General features: G+C 42.2%; 1 protein-coding gene across 4 annotated transcripts in view; it reads left to right on the top strand.

Moving 5' to 3' along the window:
* Positions 1-16217, top strand: part of STXBP4 (syntaxin binding protein 4) — a 259435-nt gene that overhangs the window by 117605 nt on the left and 125613 nt on the right. The window lies entirely within an intron of this gene.

Here is a 16217-nt window from a genome sequence, read left to right on the forward strand (position 1 = left end):
ATACTTAGGACCATGTGATATTTCAGTTTTTCTTTTTTAATAAAGCTGCAAAAATGTCAACAATTCTATGTTTTTCTGTCAATATGGGGTGCTGTGTGTACATTAATGAGGAAAAAAATGAACTTAAATGATTTTAGCAAATGGCTGCAATATAACAAAGAGTGAAAAATTTAAGGGGGTCTGAATACTTTCCATCCCCACTGTGTATATATATATATATATATATTCATATTCTCTTGTGTCCACAAGAAGGACTCGATCAAGGAGGGTTAGTATCAAAGCCCAAAGCAGAGTCTATAATGCTGGACAGGAAATAGAGAAATGGAAAGACCAGGAGAAAAGAATGTAAATCTATTGAATAGAATATTGTTATCTATAGTATCATATCAAAGGGCACTTTGGAGGAGTGCTGTGTCTCAAGGCCTAACTGTTTCTGCTATATCGGTCATCTCACAAAGGGTCTGACGCACTCAAAATGGCAAACCATGGCCTATTCCCTGAGGTTGCCACTATATAAGTGATATGTAGATGGGGGAAGAAGGTACTCCCGAAGGCCGCCCCCAGATTAAAGCCTGAACTGGCCTAAAAGACTCCAAGGGTGGGGGCGGGCTCCTCTCCCCAGTAAATGTCCAGATCATACCACCATTGGTGGCACCATGTATGGGTTGCCTCTCCACGGAGCAGGATACCATCCAGCTGAGGAACAGACAGCTGCTGGAGCGGTAAAGAATTGCAGATCAAGCCTCCTGATCTATGACCCGGTGCCTAACAGGCCATGGACCAGCACTGGTCTGCGGCTCAGGGGTTGAGAACCTCTGCTGTAAAGGATTTTGAAAAAAATATATATTTTTTAAACTAAAACATCTTTGTTTTCCATTTAAATGGATAAAAATTTGAGCCTTGTTCTGCAAATTAGCAACAGACATTGCTGGGAAAAAAAAGAAATAGCTATATGCAATTAGTGCATGAGATTTATTTGTTTGCTTAATGACTTTTATCTTTGACCAGTTCGTATTTTCCTTTGTTCTTTTTCATCAAGCATAATTATCTGAAGTCTTGCCTCCTTTCATCAGGAATTGATGGATAGCAGGACGGCTATTTTAATGGAGCACTGACACTTTTTTTTTCTGTAACTGGTATGCTTAGGGCGGTATCACGATATAACACTTCCTACAAGAACCAACTTTCTGAAAGCATTCAGTTAGCACCCTAGTTTCTGTGTCCTTCTAATTAGTAACACATGGGTGTAAATGGTACTTTGTATATGCAGAAGCAGAATTCCAGCCAAAAATCACAAGATCAAAATGAATAGAAAAGTAATATATTCAAGCCCCTTCCCAGAGCTGACTGGGTCCATTGGGTGTAATCTTACAATATTAACCCTAGCATTTCTTTTATTCAAAACCTCATTAACCACTTGATGCAGAATCATGTATACATGAGGTGGTATCAAAAAGTTTGGAGACTAGTTTTGTAACACCCCAACAGATGGCAGCACAAGGTTCACGCACAGTCACGGGGAGCACCAATCTTCATAAGTCAGCGTGCTAAAAGACATCGTCCTGTGTACATTGGGAGATGTGCAACTGGTGCTATTCCAACCATGTGCGTTACCACGTCTGCTATTTCATCATGGACAGCAAGTAAGAACAAAGAACAAACGTTAAATTCTGCGTGAAACTGGGCAGATATGCCAGAGACATTTGACATGATTTGGCAAGTTTAAGGCGATGCTGCAATGAGTCATTCGAGGTGTTTTGAGTGGCACATGCTTCAAATGCAAAAGAACATCACTAGAAGATGACGAGAGATCAGGAAGACCTTCAATGGGCTCAATTCCCGAAATTGTAGAAACCATTTGGGAACTTGTGCTCGACGCGCTTCGAAGAGAAGACTTCCAGGACACATTCATGAAGTGGCAGGAACGCTGGGAGCGCTGTATTGCTGTGCAAGGGGACTATTTTGAAGGTAATAGTGTGTAAACATAGATATAAAGTACTTGTAAACGGAGCTAGTCTCAACTTTTTGATACCACTTCGTATACCTGATTGCGTTCAAGTGGTTATATCGGGGGCCATGGCTGCAGCTGTCAGCCATAAAGGATTTTTTCAGCTGGTTATTCTCTTTCTGCTAAAAGCGAACCAGGTGGCTGATTAGCCACTGAAAGCAGTGAGAGGGGTCGTCCGCCCCCCCCACCATTCTCCAGTGTAGCTTTCCTGTTTCCTGAGCTTATCAATCTCACCGGGAAATGAAATGCTTGTTGCTTCCGGTCTCCTAGATTATAGAGACGATCAAGGACATTCCAGTCCTCGATCTCCTCCATGGCAATGAGTCGCAGCCACCAGATCAGACGCCAGTGTCCCTGGTGAGATGGGTAGGCCTGGAAAACAGGAAATCCGTACCAGTGGGGGTGGGGGGGGGGCGCCTACGTCCCACTGCTTCTAAAAGCGATTAAGCGGCTAATCAGCTGCTCAAATCGCTTTTAGCAGAAACGGGATTGGTGGCTCAAAATTGTAATACCAGGATTATGGCACCTGCAGCCATGGCCTCGGTATAACCACTTGAACACATTCACATATATATATGTGATTGTGCAGCAAGTTGTTAATGGTGTTTTGAAATCTTAAAGTGGTTGTAAAGGCAGAAGGTTTTTTATCTTAATGCATTCTGTGTGCAGCAGCCCCCTTCCGCCCCCCCTAATACTTACCTGAGCCAATCTCGATCCAGCGATGTTGAACGAGACATACAGCTGTCTTGGACTCTCTCTCCTCATTGGCTGACACAGCAGCGGGCGAAGAAGGACTCCAAAAGAGGAGGATCCAGGCTGCTCTGTGCAAAACCACTGCACAGCACAGGTAAGTATAACAGGTTTGTTAAAAAAAAAAAAAGAAACTTTAGTATCACCTAAATAAAAATACACTGAATAAAAGCAATGCAAGTGTTAAATTTTGTAACATTACACAGAATGGAACCAGTTAGCTCTGCGGAGATTACAAACAAGGCCTTTTTTTTTTTTCTTGGAAAGCATGAGATAAATGTTTTTTTTTTTGTTTAATCTCAAGCTTTCAAGGGTAGAGGGCAAATCTGTGGTCTGTCTCCATAAAGCGGATCTGTTCATACTTTACTGTTATCACAAGGGATGTTTTCCATTTCTTGTGACAGCAATAAAAGTGATTAAAAAAAATAATTAAAGGGACAGTGTAAAAAAAAAAAAAAGTTAATAAAAAAAAAGGTCAAGTGTCCCTACCCCCCCGTGCTCGTGGGTAGAGGTAAACGCATGGGTAGGTTGCATATGCATATGTAAACGGTGTTCGCGCCACACATGTGAGGTATGGCCGAGAACATTATAGCGAGAGCAATAATTCTAGCTCTAGACCTCCTTTGTAACTCTAAACAAGTAGCCTGTAAAAAATTCTAAAGCATCCGTCATGGAGTTTTTAAAGTATTGTAGTGTGTCACCATTCCATGAGCGTGCGCAATTTTAAAATGTGACATGTTAGGTATCTATTCTGCGTAGTGTCATCTTTTACATTTTACCAAAAAATTGGGTTATATATTGTTTTTAATTTTGCCATTTAAATTCATTAACCTATTGTAACGACACCGAGTATGAAGGGGGTTAAAGTCGTTTAGGACATTCCATTCCCGAACACAAAGGCAGTTACCGAACACTCCAATCAGCCGAACAAGAAACCCATACGAATAATTCTCCCCCAAGTACGAGACAAGGCTCTGTGTTGAGGGTCAAGCAGTAATCAGACTTTATTGAAAAGAATACAAGTCTTATATACAATAAAAGAGGAGGTGCATACCTCCTGCTCATATTACTCTGAAAATACACCTGTGACCAGAAACCTAATTAACATGAGCTAATTAATCCCTTTAGGCCTCTTTCACACGGACGATCCGTATGTCCGTTTTTCATCCTTCCGTTTTCGGATGAAAAACGGACATACATTCATCCCTATGGAGCATCGGATGTCAGCGGTGACATGTCCACTGACATCCGACCCGCTCCGATCCGAAAAGTGTAATGGAGGAAAAACCTACTTTTCCATCCATTTTCGGATCGTATTGGGTGACGACGGACACTACGGTCCGTCATCATCAGATCCCCCCATAGGGGAGAGCGGCGCTCTGACAGGTCCGCCGCTGCACAGCGTGCAGCGATGGACCTGTCATCTTCCTGCTTAGCGGGGATCGGCGGAGCGATCCCCGCTGAGCAAGCGGGTGTTCACGGGGCGGATCATGACAGATCTGCACCCTTTGGGAAAGAGCCCTTAGACAGCCTAGATGACTCAGAGACATGACCTTTAGGCCGGACTTGCCGGCTTGTAGCTCAGAAGACACACTCAACATTATCACAAATCAACACAGAACTCATTCACACAATAGCAGAGTTAATTAACACAAACAACAATGGGGATTTAATGATTCTTAGATCCCATATTAGACTTATTTACAAAAAATACATTCTAGCAGAAAACAGACAGACAGGTGGCTGGAGTTGATGACATCAGCACCTTCTACGAGCCTCAGCATTATGAAGCCATCACTATAATATGGCATATACAGGGTTCTCAGAGTCTGTGTGTTTTGGGGGGACATGGACTTGAATCCAAAGTACCATTACTTCAAGGTCCCCAGGCATACACCTCGCAAAGAGTATTGTTCCCTTAAAATCCATGGCCCATAATCGGAAGGCAAGAGGCTAGCATTCAGTCCTCTCCAAAAGCTTCTGTCCCCGGCTAGGTCTCTCACACATATATTTTTCTTTAAAAAAATAGCATTTAAAAAAACACTGTGCAAATACTGTGTGATTTAAAATAATGCAACAACCACCATTGTATTCTCTAGGGCCTCTGCAAAAAAAAAAAAAAAAACAAATAATAAAAAAAATATATATATATTATATAATATGTGTGTTTGGGGGTTCTAAGCAATTTTCTAGCAAAAAATACAGATTTTTTAAATGTAAACAGAAAGTATTAGAATAGGTCTGGTTAGAATAAGTGGTTAAAACATTGACCTACTACTGACCTCTGTTGTATAGCAGACACCTAGTATACAGTACATATATCCATATCCTTACTGCTTATAATACCCAAAACTATGCAGCTCTCAAGAGTGCCATATCAGAACAATCTCTCGTATGCTAGGTCATTACTGGAAATGACTGTACCTTCTCATCCTCCGGCTACATAAGAAGTGCACAGTGCTCTACAGAAATTCAATTTGAATGAAAGTATGGAAATGAATTTTTTGCCCTTCAGTGTTCCAATCATACTTTTGTGCTGGAGATCAATTGTCTTCAAAAGTAATCCAAGGGATGAATATGGGGAACTTCACTCAATTTTCCTCTCGTATATCCTCCAAAACACATGAATTCTTGAACATGTGAAGTATAATCGCAAATGACAAAGTCAGCTTTACAGCAATCTGCGGGCTGGCTGAAGAAAAAAAAAACCCCAGAATGTTCATTTAAAGATGCTGTTTGCTAGACTGCATTTTCAATATGGAATCAGCACACTGTTGTAGGGCGGCAGCTAACGATTATTTTCATAACCAATTCGTTGGCTGATTATTATTTTGATTATTCGATTAACCCTTTGGCCAGAGCCATTTTTGCATTTTTTTTTTTTTTTTATACAAGTTTAAAAAATAATTTTATGCTTGAAGATTGCATAAAACCCCCAAAACATTTTTGTATTATATTTTCCGAAAGCAGACACCTTAGAGAATAAAATAGTGGTAGTTCCAATTTTTTATGTTGCACGATATTACCACAAAAGTCTAGGAAACGCAAAATTTCAGGATAAAATACACTAAATTTAATTGTAGCGCACATAATTGTGGGGCAGGGATGCATGTCATCATCCGTACACATAATAAGAAAGAAGCTCCAGATAGTGTAATTCTGTTTTATCCTTTATTGCAATACCTACAGCCCGAGTATGAGACACTCAAACACAGGAAGGACAGCGTCTGCTGCTTACTTCCGGTTGTCTCTTCCTGGCTGTGGAACGCAATTGTCTCTTCCGGTCGCCGTAAGGTCACACTCTTAATGACGCGTTTCGTCATTAAGACGCCCTCAGTCGAAGTCGTAATGACGAAACGTGTCAGATGTGACCTTACGGCGACCGGAAGTGACTATTGCGTTCCACAGCCAGGAAGAGACAACCGGAAGTAAGCAGCAGACGCTGTCCTGCTGTGCTTGAGTGTCTTGTGCTGAACTCGGGCTGTAGGTAACGCTGTTGTCCATAGATGCTATTATCGATTCCATGCTGTTGGATTTTACTGGAGATTGTCATTGGGAATTGCAATAAAGGATAAAATGGAATCTGGAGCTTCTTTCTTATTTATCCAAGTACGTGTGGAGATGACATGCAGCCCTTACCCAATCCAGGATGTGGATGACGGCTATCTAAAACATCTTAAGGCTTGATGATGTTTTATATTTCTGGTGAGTGAGAACCCCTAAGGGGAGCGTGATGTGCGGCTCGAGGATCTTGGTGTGAGGCGCACTTCTACAATTCAACATTAGGATCCCCACCTGTGTCTTTGGGATTGGTTATCACCATCTGTCATTCACCTTTCTCATATGCTAAATCATATGAAAGCTAGTCATATTAATGACAGTAGCACTGATATAGTATTTATAGGTACTCATTCAGGTGCCTGTGGACATTTTACTATTTGTTTATACAGTTTAATATTTTAAGCGGTTGCTAGCCATTGAAATTATTGAAGTGTTTGGTATTTTTAAATAGTTTTTATATTTTATGAGCTACATAGCGCTGAGATAGTGGAAGTAGGCGTGTTTTCACTTTTATGATATGTAACGTGTATTACAATCTACGTTTTCATGCGTAGGTGCCCCCAAAACACATGCATTTATGTTCGTGGGGGAAACTGACAGGGGGCCCCCCGTTAGTGAGGAAGCTATGCCGGTCCTGGGCTCGCAGATGGGCAAATGGAGCCCAGGATACATGGCAGGAGTGTACCGGGGAGTAGGGGTGTGCTGTTACTTGGGGGCGTGATAAGCAATCCAGTGCCGCCGAATTCACTGGACTGCTTTCATCTGACAGGCGGCAGTCTGCTTGTCAGATTTACCCCCTGCTGTCAGGTCCGTACGACATACGAAAACCTCAATGAAAAAGTGCAGTGCTCAATTTAGTTAATATGTAAAGTCTAAAAAAAAAAGTATTATTAAATACCTATATGCAGTGATAAATATTAATAACCAGCTACAGTATATGGTTAGGGAACAAAATATTTAATCCACTCTGAAAATAACAGAAGAGATATACTGTTATAGCGTCTACAAACTATGGGAAAGATTTATGGTATTTTTATGGCATTTTTATTTATTTTTTTTACTAGTGCGGTGCGATTTTTAGTGGTATTGCGACGGACAGTTCGGACACTTTTGACACATTTTTGGGACTACTGACACTTATACAGCAATCAGTGCTATAAAAATGCACAGATTACCGTGTAAATATCACTGGTAGGGAATGGGTTAACTCTAGGGGGCGATCAAGGGGTTAAATGTGTGTACCAACTGTATGGGGATAGGACTGAGTGGAAGAGGAGAGAGGAGACATATCGCTGTTTCTACTTAGTAGGAACAAACGGCATGTCTCCTCTCCTCTGACAGCACAGGGATTCGTGTGTTTACACGCATCGGGTCCCCCGGGTATGGGGTTTTGCGCAGGGGTGCCATTCTGCCCCCGTAAAGAAGTGAGCCGGTCGGGAACCGGTTAATGGCATCCCAGTCTTATAGGGCGTACACACGGTCGGACTTTGTTCGGACATTCCGACAACAAAATCCTAGGATTTTTTCCGATGGATGTTGGCTCAAACTTGTCTTGCATACACATGGTCACACAAAGTTGTCGGAAAATCCGATCGTTCTAAACGCGGTGATGTAAAACATGTACGTTGGGACTATAAACGGGGCAGTGGCCAATAGCTTTCATCTCTTTATTTATTCTGAGCATGCGTGGCACTTTGTCCGTCGGATTTGTGTACACACGATTGGAATTTCCGACAACGGATTTTGTTGTCGGAAAATTTTATCTCCTGCTCTCCAACTTTGTGTGTCGGAAAATCCAATGGAAAATGTCTGATGGAGCCTACACACGGTCGGAATTTCCGACAACACGCTCCGATCGGACATTTTCCATCGGAAAATCCGACCGTGTGTACGGGCCATAAGTCCGTAGGGTTCAATATTGAGTTGGCCCACCCTTTGCAGCTATAACCGCTTCAACTCTTCTGGGAAGGCTGTCCACAAGGTTTAGGAGTGTGTCTATGGGAATGTTTGACCATTCTTCCAGAAACGTATTTGTGAGGTCAGGCACTGATGTTGGATGAGAAGGCCTGGCTCACAGTCTCCGCTTTAATTCACCCCAAAGATGTTCTATCGGGTTGAGGTCAGGACTCTGTGCATGCCAGTCAAGTTCCTCCACCCCAAACTCGCTCATCCATGTCTTTATGGACCTTGCTTTGTGGTGGAGCTCTGCTTTAAAGGGCTTACTTATACAAGCAGATTATTCTTAAGTGGGCATTTAATAGGTCATAAGGAGGCATTGGGGTTGATTTACTAAAACTGGAGTGCAAAATTTGGTGCAGATGATAGCCAATCAGCTTCTAACTTCAACTTGTTCAATTAAGCTTTGAGAAAAAAAAACTGGAAGCTGATTTTTATACAGAGCTGCACCAGATTTTTCAGGCACCAAGTTTAGTAAATCTGCTTCCTCACGGCCTGTTTTAACCCCTAAAAGCCTGCACCACCAATTCTTAACTACGTGCTTTGTATGAGGTTGCAGCACAGCCTCACTTGACTGGAAGGTGTTGCTGCCCACTGAACTTGGCAGTGTGCATTATTTTTGGCTGTGGCATGTGTATACCCCAGTACAAAGGCAGCTGAGGGGAAGCAGTTGGGGGGGTGGTAAGACCAGGGCTTTTTTTCTCAGAGAATAGGTGCAGGAACTCAACCATGCCCACTACACTCACATACCTGCCAAATGGCATCAAATAGTAGCTCTTCCCCCTGCATACAACCCCTCCCTCCACTGCCCCCCCCCCCCCTTAAAAGCTCCACCATCTGTCATATGTTTTACCTTTGTTGCAATATTAAGCTGAAACACCTATCCGGCTGCAGTACCTCCCAGCATACTATACTATACTACAGTCACTTGCAAGGGAGATCATGCAGTAGGAGCATCAACAACTGGTCACCAGGGAAAAAATGGAGACCACAGAGGGTGAAGCCTACCACGCACCTTCTCCTACCCATGACTGCACTGAACCCTGGTCACCTGTTCTGTATCTCCCTTGTCCCTGTCTAGCACTCAGTGGGATCTGCGCAGGAGATCTGACCTGTGGGAGCTACTGGGAGATGAGCTATCACTTGTAAATGCAGAAGCTGGACTTCAGTGTTACCAAGTGATAGTGGTGAGCAGGAAGCAGAAGACCTGAGCCAGAGGTGGTGGAACTGAGTTCCCCCTAGTTCCTGCTGAAAAAAAGCTCTGGGTAAGACTATTGGTTTGTGTTTTTTAGCGATCCAACCCACAGGTGTAAGCCTTAGGCTGCATTCACACCTGTGTGAAGGGTTTTTGAGCGTTCTCCCAGCTTTTTTGTTGCGCTTTTTATTTTTTGCGGTTTTGGCACGTTTTTATGAGCGACATGCTCGTTTTTTTACAGTGTTTTTGAGTTTTGCCGTTTTTTATTAGCCAACCGAGAAAACTATTATCTGTTGCATCATTTGTTGCTAGGTTTTTTAGCTTTTCCATTAGCTTTTATTTCTTTTTTTATTATTAATTTTATTGTTATTTTTTTCATTAGGGTAAGGGGTTAGGAGTTTGGGTTATTTATTTTTTGTTAGGGTGTTTCTTCTCCTTCTCCTTTTCCTTCTCCTCCTCCTCCTTCTCCTCCTCCTTCTCCTCATCCTTCTCCTCATCCTCCTTTTTCTTACTACTACAATGAATAATAAACCCTTAAAAAAATAACTAAACACCATAAACCTAAGGCCCCTTTCACACTGTGACGGAAGGTGCGTCGGCAGTAAAGCGCCGCTATTATTAGCGGCGATTTACCGTCGTTTTAAAACCGCCCCGCTAGCGGCTGAGAAAGGATTAAAAACCACCGCAAAGCGCCTCTGCAGAGGCAATGGGCAGGAGAGGCAATGGTCAATGGGCAGGAGCGGTGAAGGAGCGGTGTATTCACCGCTCCTTCACCGCTCCGAAGATGCTGCTAGCAGGATTTTTTTTCCCGTCCTGCTAGCGCACCGCTCCAGTGTGAAAGCCACCGGGGCTTTCACACTGGAGACACAGCAGTGGCTGTTTCGTGTCGGTTTGCAGGCACTATTTTTAGCGCAATGGCGCCTGCAAACCGCCCCAGTGTGAAAGGGATCTAACAGCAATTATATAAATAAAGTATTAATATTTTTTTGGGGTGTTATTATTTCATTATTATAACTATTAATAATTTATTTTTATATATAAATATATTTCTTTAAAGTTGGGGGTTGATTATTATTTGTGTATTATTACATAATTTATTTTAATATCTATGATGATTTTTAGTTATTTGTGTATTTATTTTACATTTATTCATATATTATTACTATTTAATTTTTTTCATTTGAGCAGAAAATCACACAAAAACGCGTGAATGGTGCGTTTTCATTTCTGTAGGAATAAAAACGTGGCAAAAATGCTCAAATCTACCCCATTCGAACTACAAAAAAAGCTCCAGAACTTTTTTGAGCTTCAGGCGTTGGGCTTCAGGCGATTCGGAGTGGAGATGTGAACCGTCTCCATAGAGAATAATAGATTATAAAATTATATATAATTTATATATATTTTTTTTCCTCCTCCAGCGTGTTGGAGCGTCGAGCTTCAAGCCACAAAACGCTGAGGTGTGAATGGGGCCTTAGGTTTCGGTTTAGGGGTTACAGAGATGAAGGGTCAGTAAGTGACTATCAATGTTTGGGGTTTGACTAATTCATTTTTAGATGTGGTTCATTTTTTTTAGTTGAAATAAGTATGTATAATAGAAATTGTGGAAGTTTTTCATGTTTTCACCAATACTCTCACAGCAATAAAAAGAAGGAAATCGATAACTCCAAAGAGTAATGTGCCCTTTTCTTAGCCTTTAGTCTCAAAAGAGTTTTTGAATGGAAGTTCCACTTCAAAAATAATCATGATGGTAATAATTGTAATAATACTTCATGTTCAACCCCTTAAAATAGGCAAGTATCTTTTTTTTTTTTTTTCTTCATTAATTTTCAAGAGACTAACTGGTTTGGAGAGCAAGATATTTTGTTTTTGTATTTGCCTCTCAGAACAAGAGCCAGCTAGCATTCCCGAGAATTGTCTGAAAAGATGTTTTCAACATTTTTCAATTAATGAAAATGTCCAGAACATGCTTTCTTTATTCCTCGTCAATATCTCTCAGCCACTTCATATTCGAGCATGCTTAATACCACCCAATTGTCACTCCTTACCTGAAGTGAAAATCGTGTTAAAAAGGGTCAGATTAAATTTGACTGTTCTATCCAATATCTCACTTTTAAATGAGTGTAGGAGCAAATGAAAGGAGCCGCGGAGAAAACTCATTTACCTGCTGTAAAAGCGTCTGCTTGTTCGCTGGTCAATATACACCAGCCTTTCCAAAGTACTCCTGCAGGTCACAAGTGTTTGGGAGTGCCAATTAATTTGGCTTTTTATTCTTACAAAAAGTTCTTTTGTACAGATAATCCTGTTTTAGTGAAGCATATGAAACGCTTTCTATAGAATTAACTAATCAAATACAGATTTTTTTTTTTTTTTTGAGGACCAGACAATGAGGTTGAATGCTGACCTAATGAATAACCAAATACTGTTTAAAAAGAGGACTTTAGATGCCCTTCTAACCACTTGGAATGTAGAAATGAACTGGCCACACAATGATGCCGTCACAAATGACTAAGCGGCAAAACGAAGTGCAGATGTGCTCCTGGGCGAGCACCTGATAGGAGCTGAAGTCACGTTTTGGAGACAAGTGGTGTACATCAGACTTAAGGAAAGAATCTGAAGTCTTGCTACAGCTAGAGCGGTATATTGGATTTTGTCTTAGGCAGAACTTCACTTTATAGCACCCCCCCTCCTGAACCGTACCAGGCCACATGCCCTCAACATTGGGAGGGTGCTTTGAGGTAGCCCCCCAAAGCACCTTGTCCCCATGTTGATGGGGAGAAGGACCTCATCCCTACAACCCTTGCCCGGTGGTTGTAGGGGTCTGCTTATCGGAATCTGGAAGCCCCCTTTAACAAGGGGACCCCCAGATCCCGGCCCCCTGCCCTGTTTGAAATGGTAACGGGTACATTGTACCTGTACCATTTCACAAAAAAAGAGTGAAAATGGTAAAAAAAAAAACAAGTCCTTTATTAAAAAATAAAAAAATAAAACTGTCCCACATAGTCCATTCACCTCCGCCGACAGACCTAAAAAAAAATTAAAGAAGATCTGCCTCCATGGGAGGCACATGCCATATGACGCATCCTCGCAGGTGACGGCTCTTTTTAAACTGTTAAAGGGGGCTTCCAGATTCCGATAAGCAGACCCCCGCAACCACCGGGCAAGGGTTATAGGGATGAGGCCCTTCTCCCCATCAACATGGGGACAAGGTGCTTTGGGGGGCTACCTCAAAGCACCCTCCCAATGTTGAGGGCATGTGGCCTGGTACGGTTCAGGAGGGGGGGCGCTCTCTCGTCCCCCATCTTTTCCTGCGGCCTGCCAGGTTGTGTGCTCGGATAAAGGTCTGGTATGGATTTTTGGGGGGACCCCACGCCATTTTTCTTTTTAAATTTTGGTGCAAGGTTCCCCTTAAAATCCATACCAGACCTGGAGGGTCTGGTATAGATTTTGAGGGGAACCCCCACGCCATTTTTTTTAAATTTTGGCACAGGGTTCCCCTAATATCCATACCAGACCTGAAGGGCCTGGTATGGAATTTTGGGGGACCCCCATGCATTTTTTTTTTTTTAATTTGGTTCGGGGTTCCCCTGTGGGGGAATCCTATGCCGTTTTTACCAATGAACTTTTATGTGTATTGCTGGACCAACAATTCATTATAGCGGCAAGTCGTTTTAAATGACTTTTTTTCCTTTAGAAATGTCATTTTGCTGTCAGACTGTTCTAAACAGGGGAAACATGCGCCCCTTTACAGGCATACTATAGACACCCCCCAGGTACGAAATTTAAAGGAATATTACTCTTTTATTGTTTCACTTTAATCATTATTAAAATCACTGCTCCCGAAAAAACGTCCCTTTTTAAAAAATTTTTTTGCATTGATACATGTCCCCTGGGGCAGGACCCAGGTCCCCAAACACTTTTTAAGACAATACCATGCATATAACCCTTTATAATTAGCACTTTTGATTTTTCATGTTCGTGTCCCATAGACTTTAACGGTGTTTGCGTGTTCGAACAAATTTTTTGCTTGTTCGCATGTTCTGGTGCGAACCGGGGGGGGGGGGGGCATCCCTACTTGTTGGCAATGTAAATTTCAGGTCCAGACGATTGGCTGGACCCAGAGGAGTGGTCCTTTCAAGTACCTGATGGAGACTGGAACGTTGTGGGGGCTCCTCTTGCACCTCCTGCCCAACACTCCTGAAGGTGGAGACAGAGTGTGAAGGCATAGAGTGGCATGAGTGCCATAGTAGTCAATTGACTGAAACCGGAAACTGGTGAGAAGGCCAAGGTCAGTAACAGCTGGGCAGCATGGAACTAAATTAGCAGACAGGGCAAGTCCAGTAAGCAGGCCACATTTGGTAAAAGCTGGGCATTAGCAGTACAGAATCAGCAGGCAGAGGCAAGTCCAGTAATCAGGCCAAGGTTGCAGTAACCAGATGAGCAAGGTTGAGAGAGAGAGAGAGAGAGAGAGAGCGGGGGCGAACTCCAGGGAGAAGCTGGGCACATAAAAACGGATCAGGTCTCAGGACACTGGAAAAGTTGCGCTATAAATTCTAAAATGAAAAAAAGAGTCCAAACTGTGAAAACAGTCCAAGTGACAAAAATGAAATTATAAAAGGCAAAGCAGTGTGAAGTAGTGAATTGAGTGCTTGTATATGAACAATCCAAACAAATCCTCCACCATGTGACGTCAACAACACTGAAGTTAGGATGTACCCTTACCAATAGGTGGACCCTCTATTATGGAAGGTCAAAACCGCAATGAGGTGTATCAGCTGTAGTGTGTCCCGGAAGCCTGTAATGCAGATGATGTCCGTCTCGCCAGCTGTCTGTCCCGCACTCAGTAGGAATTGGAAGAGCAATTTTTTTTTTATCTTTAAAATGGCAACGATTTACAATATATAATGCCTTAGCAATCTAAACGTCATTCAGTTGGGGTTTACTTTAACCACTTTAGCTCCCCTTTCATGAGCGGGTTATTTTTTGTTATTGGGCACTACGCTACTTTAACTGGCAAATACGCAGTCATGCAACGCTGCTTAGTTCTGGTTCCAAAGCCACGTGAAAGATCCTGACTGTAAGAGGGAGGGGGCACTCTTCCTGCTGACTGTCCTGTGAATTGTGTGATAAGTGAATTTAAACTGACGAAGGTGATGAGCATTTCCCCAGTTTAAATGTACATTTAAACTGGGGAAATGTACGAGTGAGTTAAGTTCCTATTTAGATAATTTAAATATTTCTATTTTTTTAACGCTCATGTTGAGCCTGTTGGTTGTTGTACCAATATGTTTTTTCTATATCTGTCAATAAAAAGAATTTAAAAAAATATATATATATATATTTATATTTTAACCACTTGACCTCCGGAAGGTTTCACCCTTTCATGACCAAGCCATTTTTTGCAATTCGGCACTGCGCTACTTTAACTAGCAATTATGCAGTCATGCAACACTGTACACAAACTAACTTTATAAAAAAAAAAAAAATCACACAAATAGAGCTTTCTTTTGGTGGTATTTGCTCACCACTGGGTTTTTGATTTGTATTATATAAACGGAAAAAGGCCAACAATTTTGAGGAAGAAAAAAACTTTTTTTTACTTTGTGCTATAAAACATATCCATAAAAAAAAATTAAATTTCTTCATAAATGTAGGCTAACCCTATTCTGCTACATGTCTTTGGTAAAAAGAAAAAATCCCAGTAAGTGTACAATGATTGGTTTGTGTGAAAGTTATAGTGTCTACAAACTATGGTATAGATACTGGAATGTTTATTTTTTTTATACTAGTAATGGCGGCGAGGTAATGGGACTGCGATAGTACTGTGGACAATCTGACACCAGCTAACACTGGGTAGGAAGTAACTAACTGATAATGACATCTCCAGTGACACTTATGCCCCGTACACACGGTCGGATTTTCCGATGGAAAATGTCCGATCGGAGCGTGTTGTCGGAAATTCCGACCGTGTGTGGGCTCCATCGGACATTTTCCATTGGATTTTCCGACACACAAAGTTGGAGAGCAGGAGATAAAATTTTCCGACAACAAAATCCGTTGTCGGAAATTCCGATCGTGTGTACACAAATCCGACGGACAAAGTGCCACGCATGCTCAGAATAAATAAAGAGATGAAAGCTATTGGCCACTGCCCCGTTTATAGTCCCGACGTACGTGTTTTACGTCACCGCATTCAGAACGATCGGATTTTCCAACAACTTTGTGTGACCGTGTGTATGCAAGACAAGTTTGAGCCAACATCCGTCGGAAAAAATCCTAGGATTTTGTTGTCGGAATGTCTGAACAAAGTCCGACCGTGTGTACGCCCTATAAGACCTCTTTCACACTCGGTATCTCTCCGCTGATCCCCGCTGAGCAGAGGGATGACAGGTCTGTGTCAGCTCCACTGATGCAGAGTGGATATGGACACAGCCCGCTGTCCTCTATGGGCTGTCAGATGGAAACGGATTGCCTGTACGTCTCCATCCGACTGTCATCTGATCCACCAGAGGGATGGGAAACAGATCCCCATCCATATGTTTTAATGTCGGCGGGGTCAATGGACACATGTCCATTAACATTTACTGCTCCATAGAGTGCAGTGGATGGTCCGATCAGGTCCACCTGAAAAACTGACAAGCGCACCCGATCGTTCCATCAGTGTGAAAGGGGCCTAATACAGTGTTCAGTGATAATACTATAAACTGTCACTGTATTAATGACACTGGCTAGGAAGGGGTTAACTTTAAT

The sequence above is a fragment of the Aquarana catesbeiana genome, linkage group LG12, assembly GCF_042186555.1.
Source record: "Aquarana catesbeiana isolate 2022-GZ linkage group LG12, ASM4218655v1, whole genome shotgun sequence".
In the NCBI taxonomy this organism is placed as follows: Eukaryota; Metazoa; Chordata; class Amphibia; order Anura; family Ranidae; genus Aquarana; species Aquarana catesbeiana.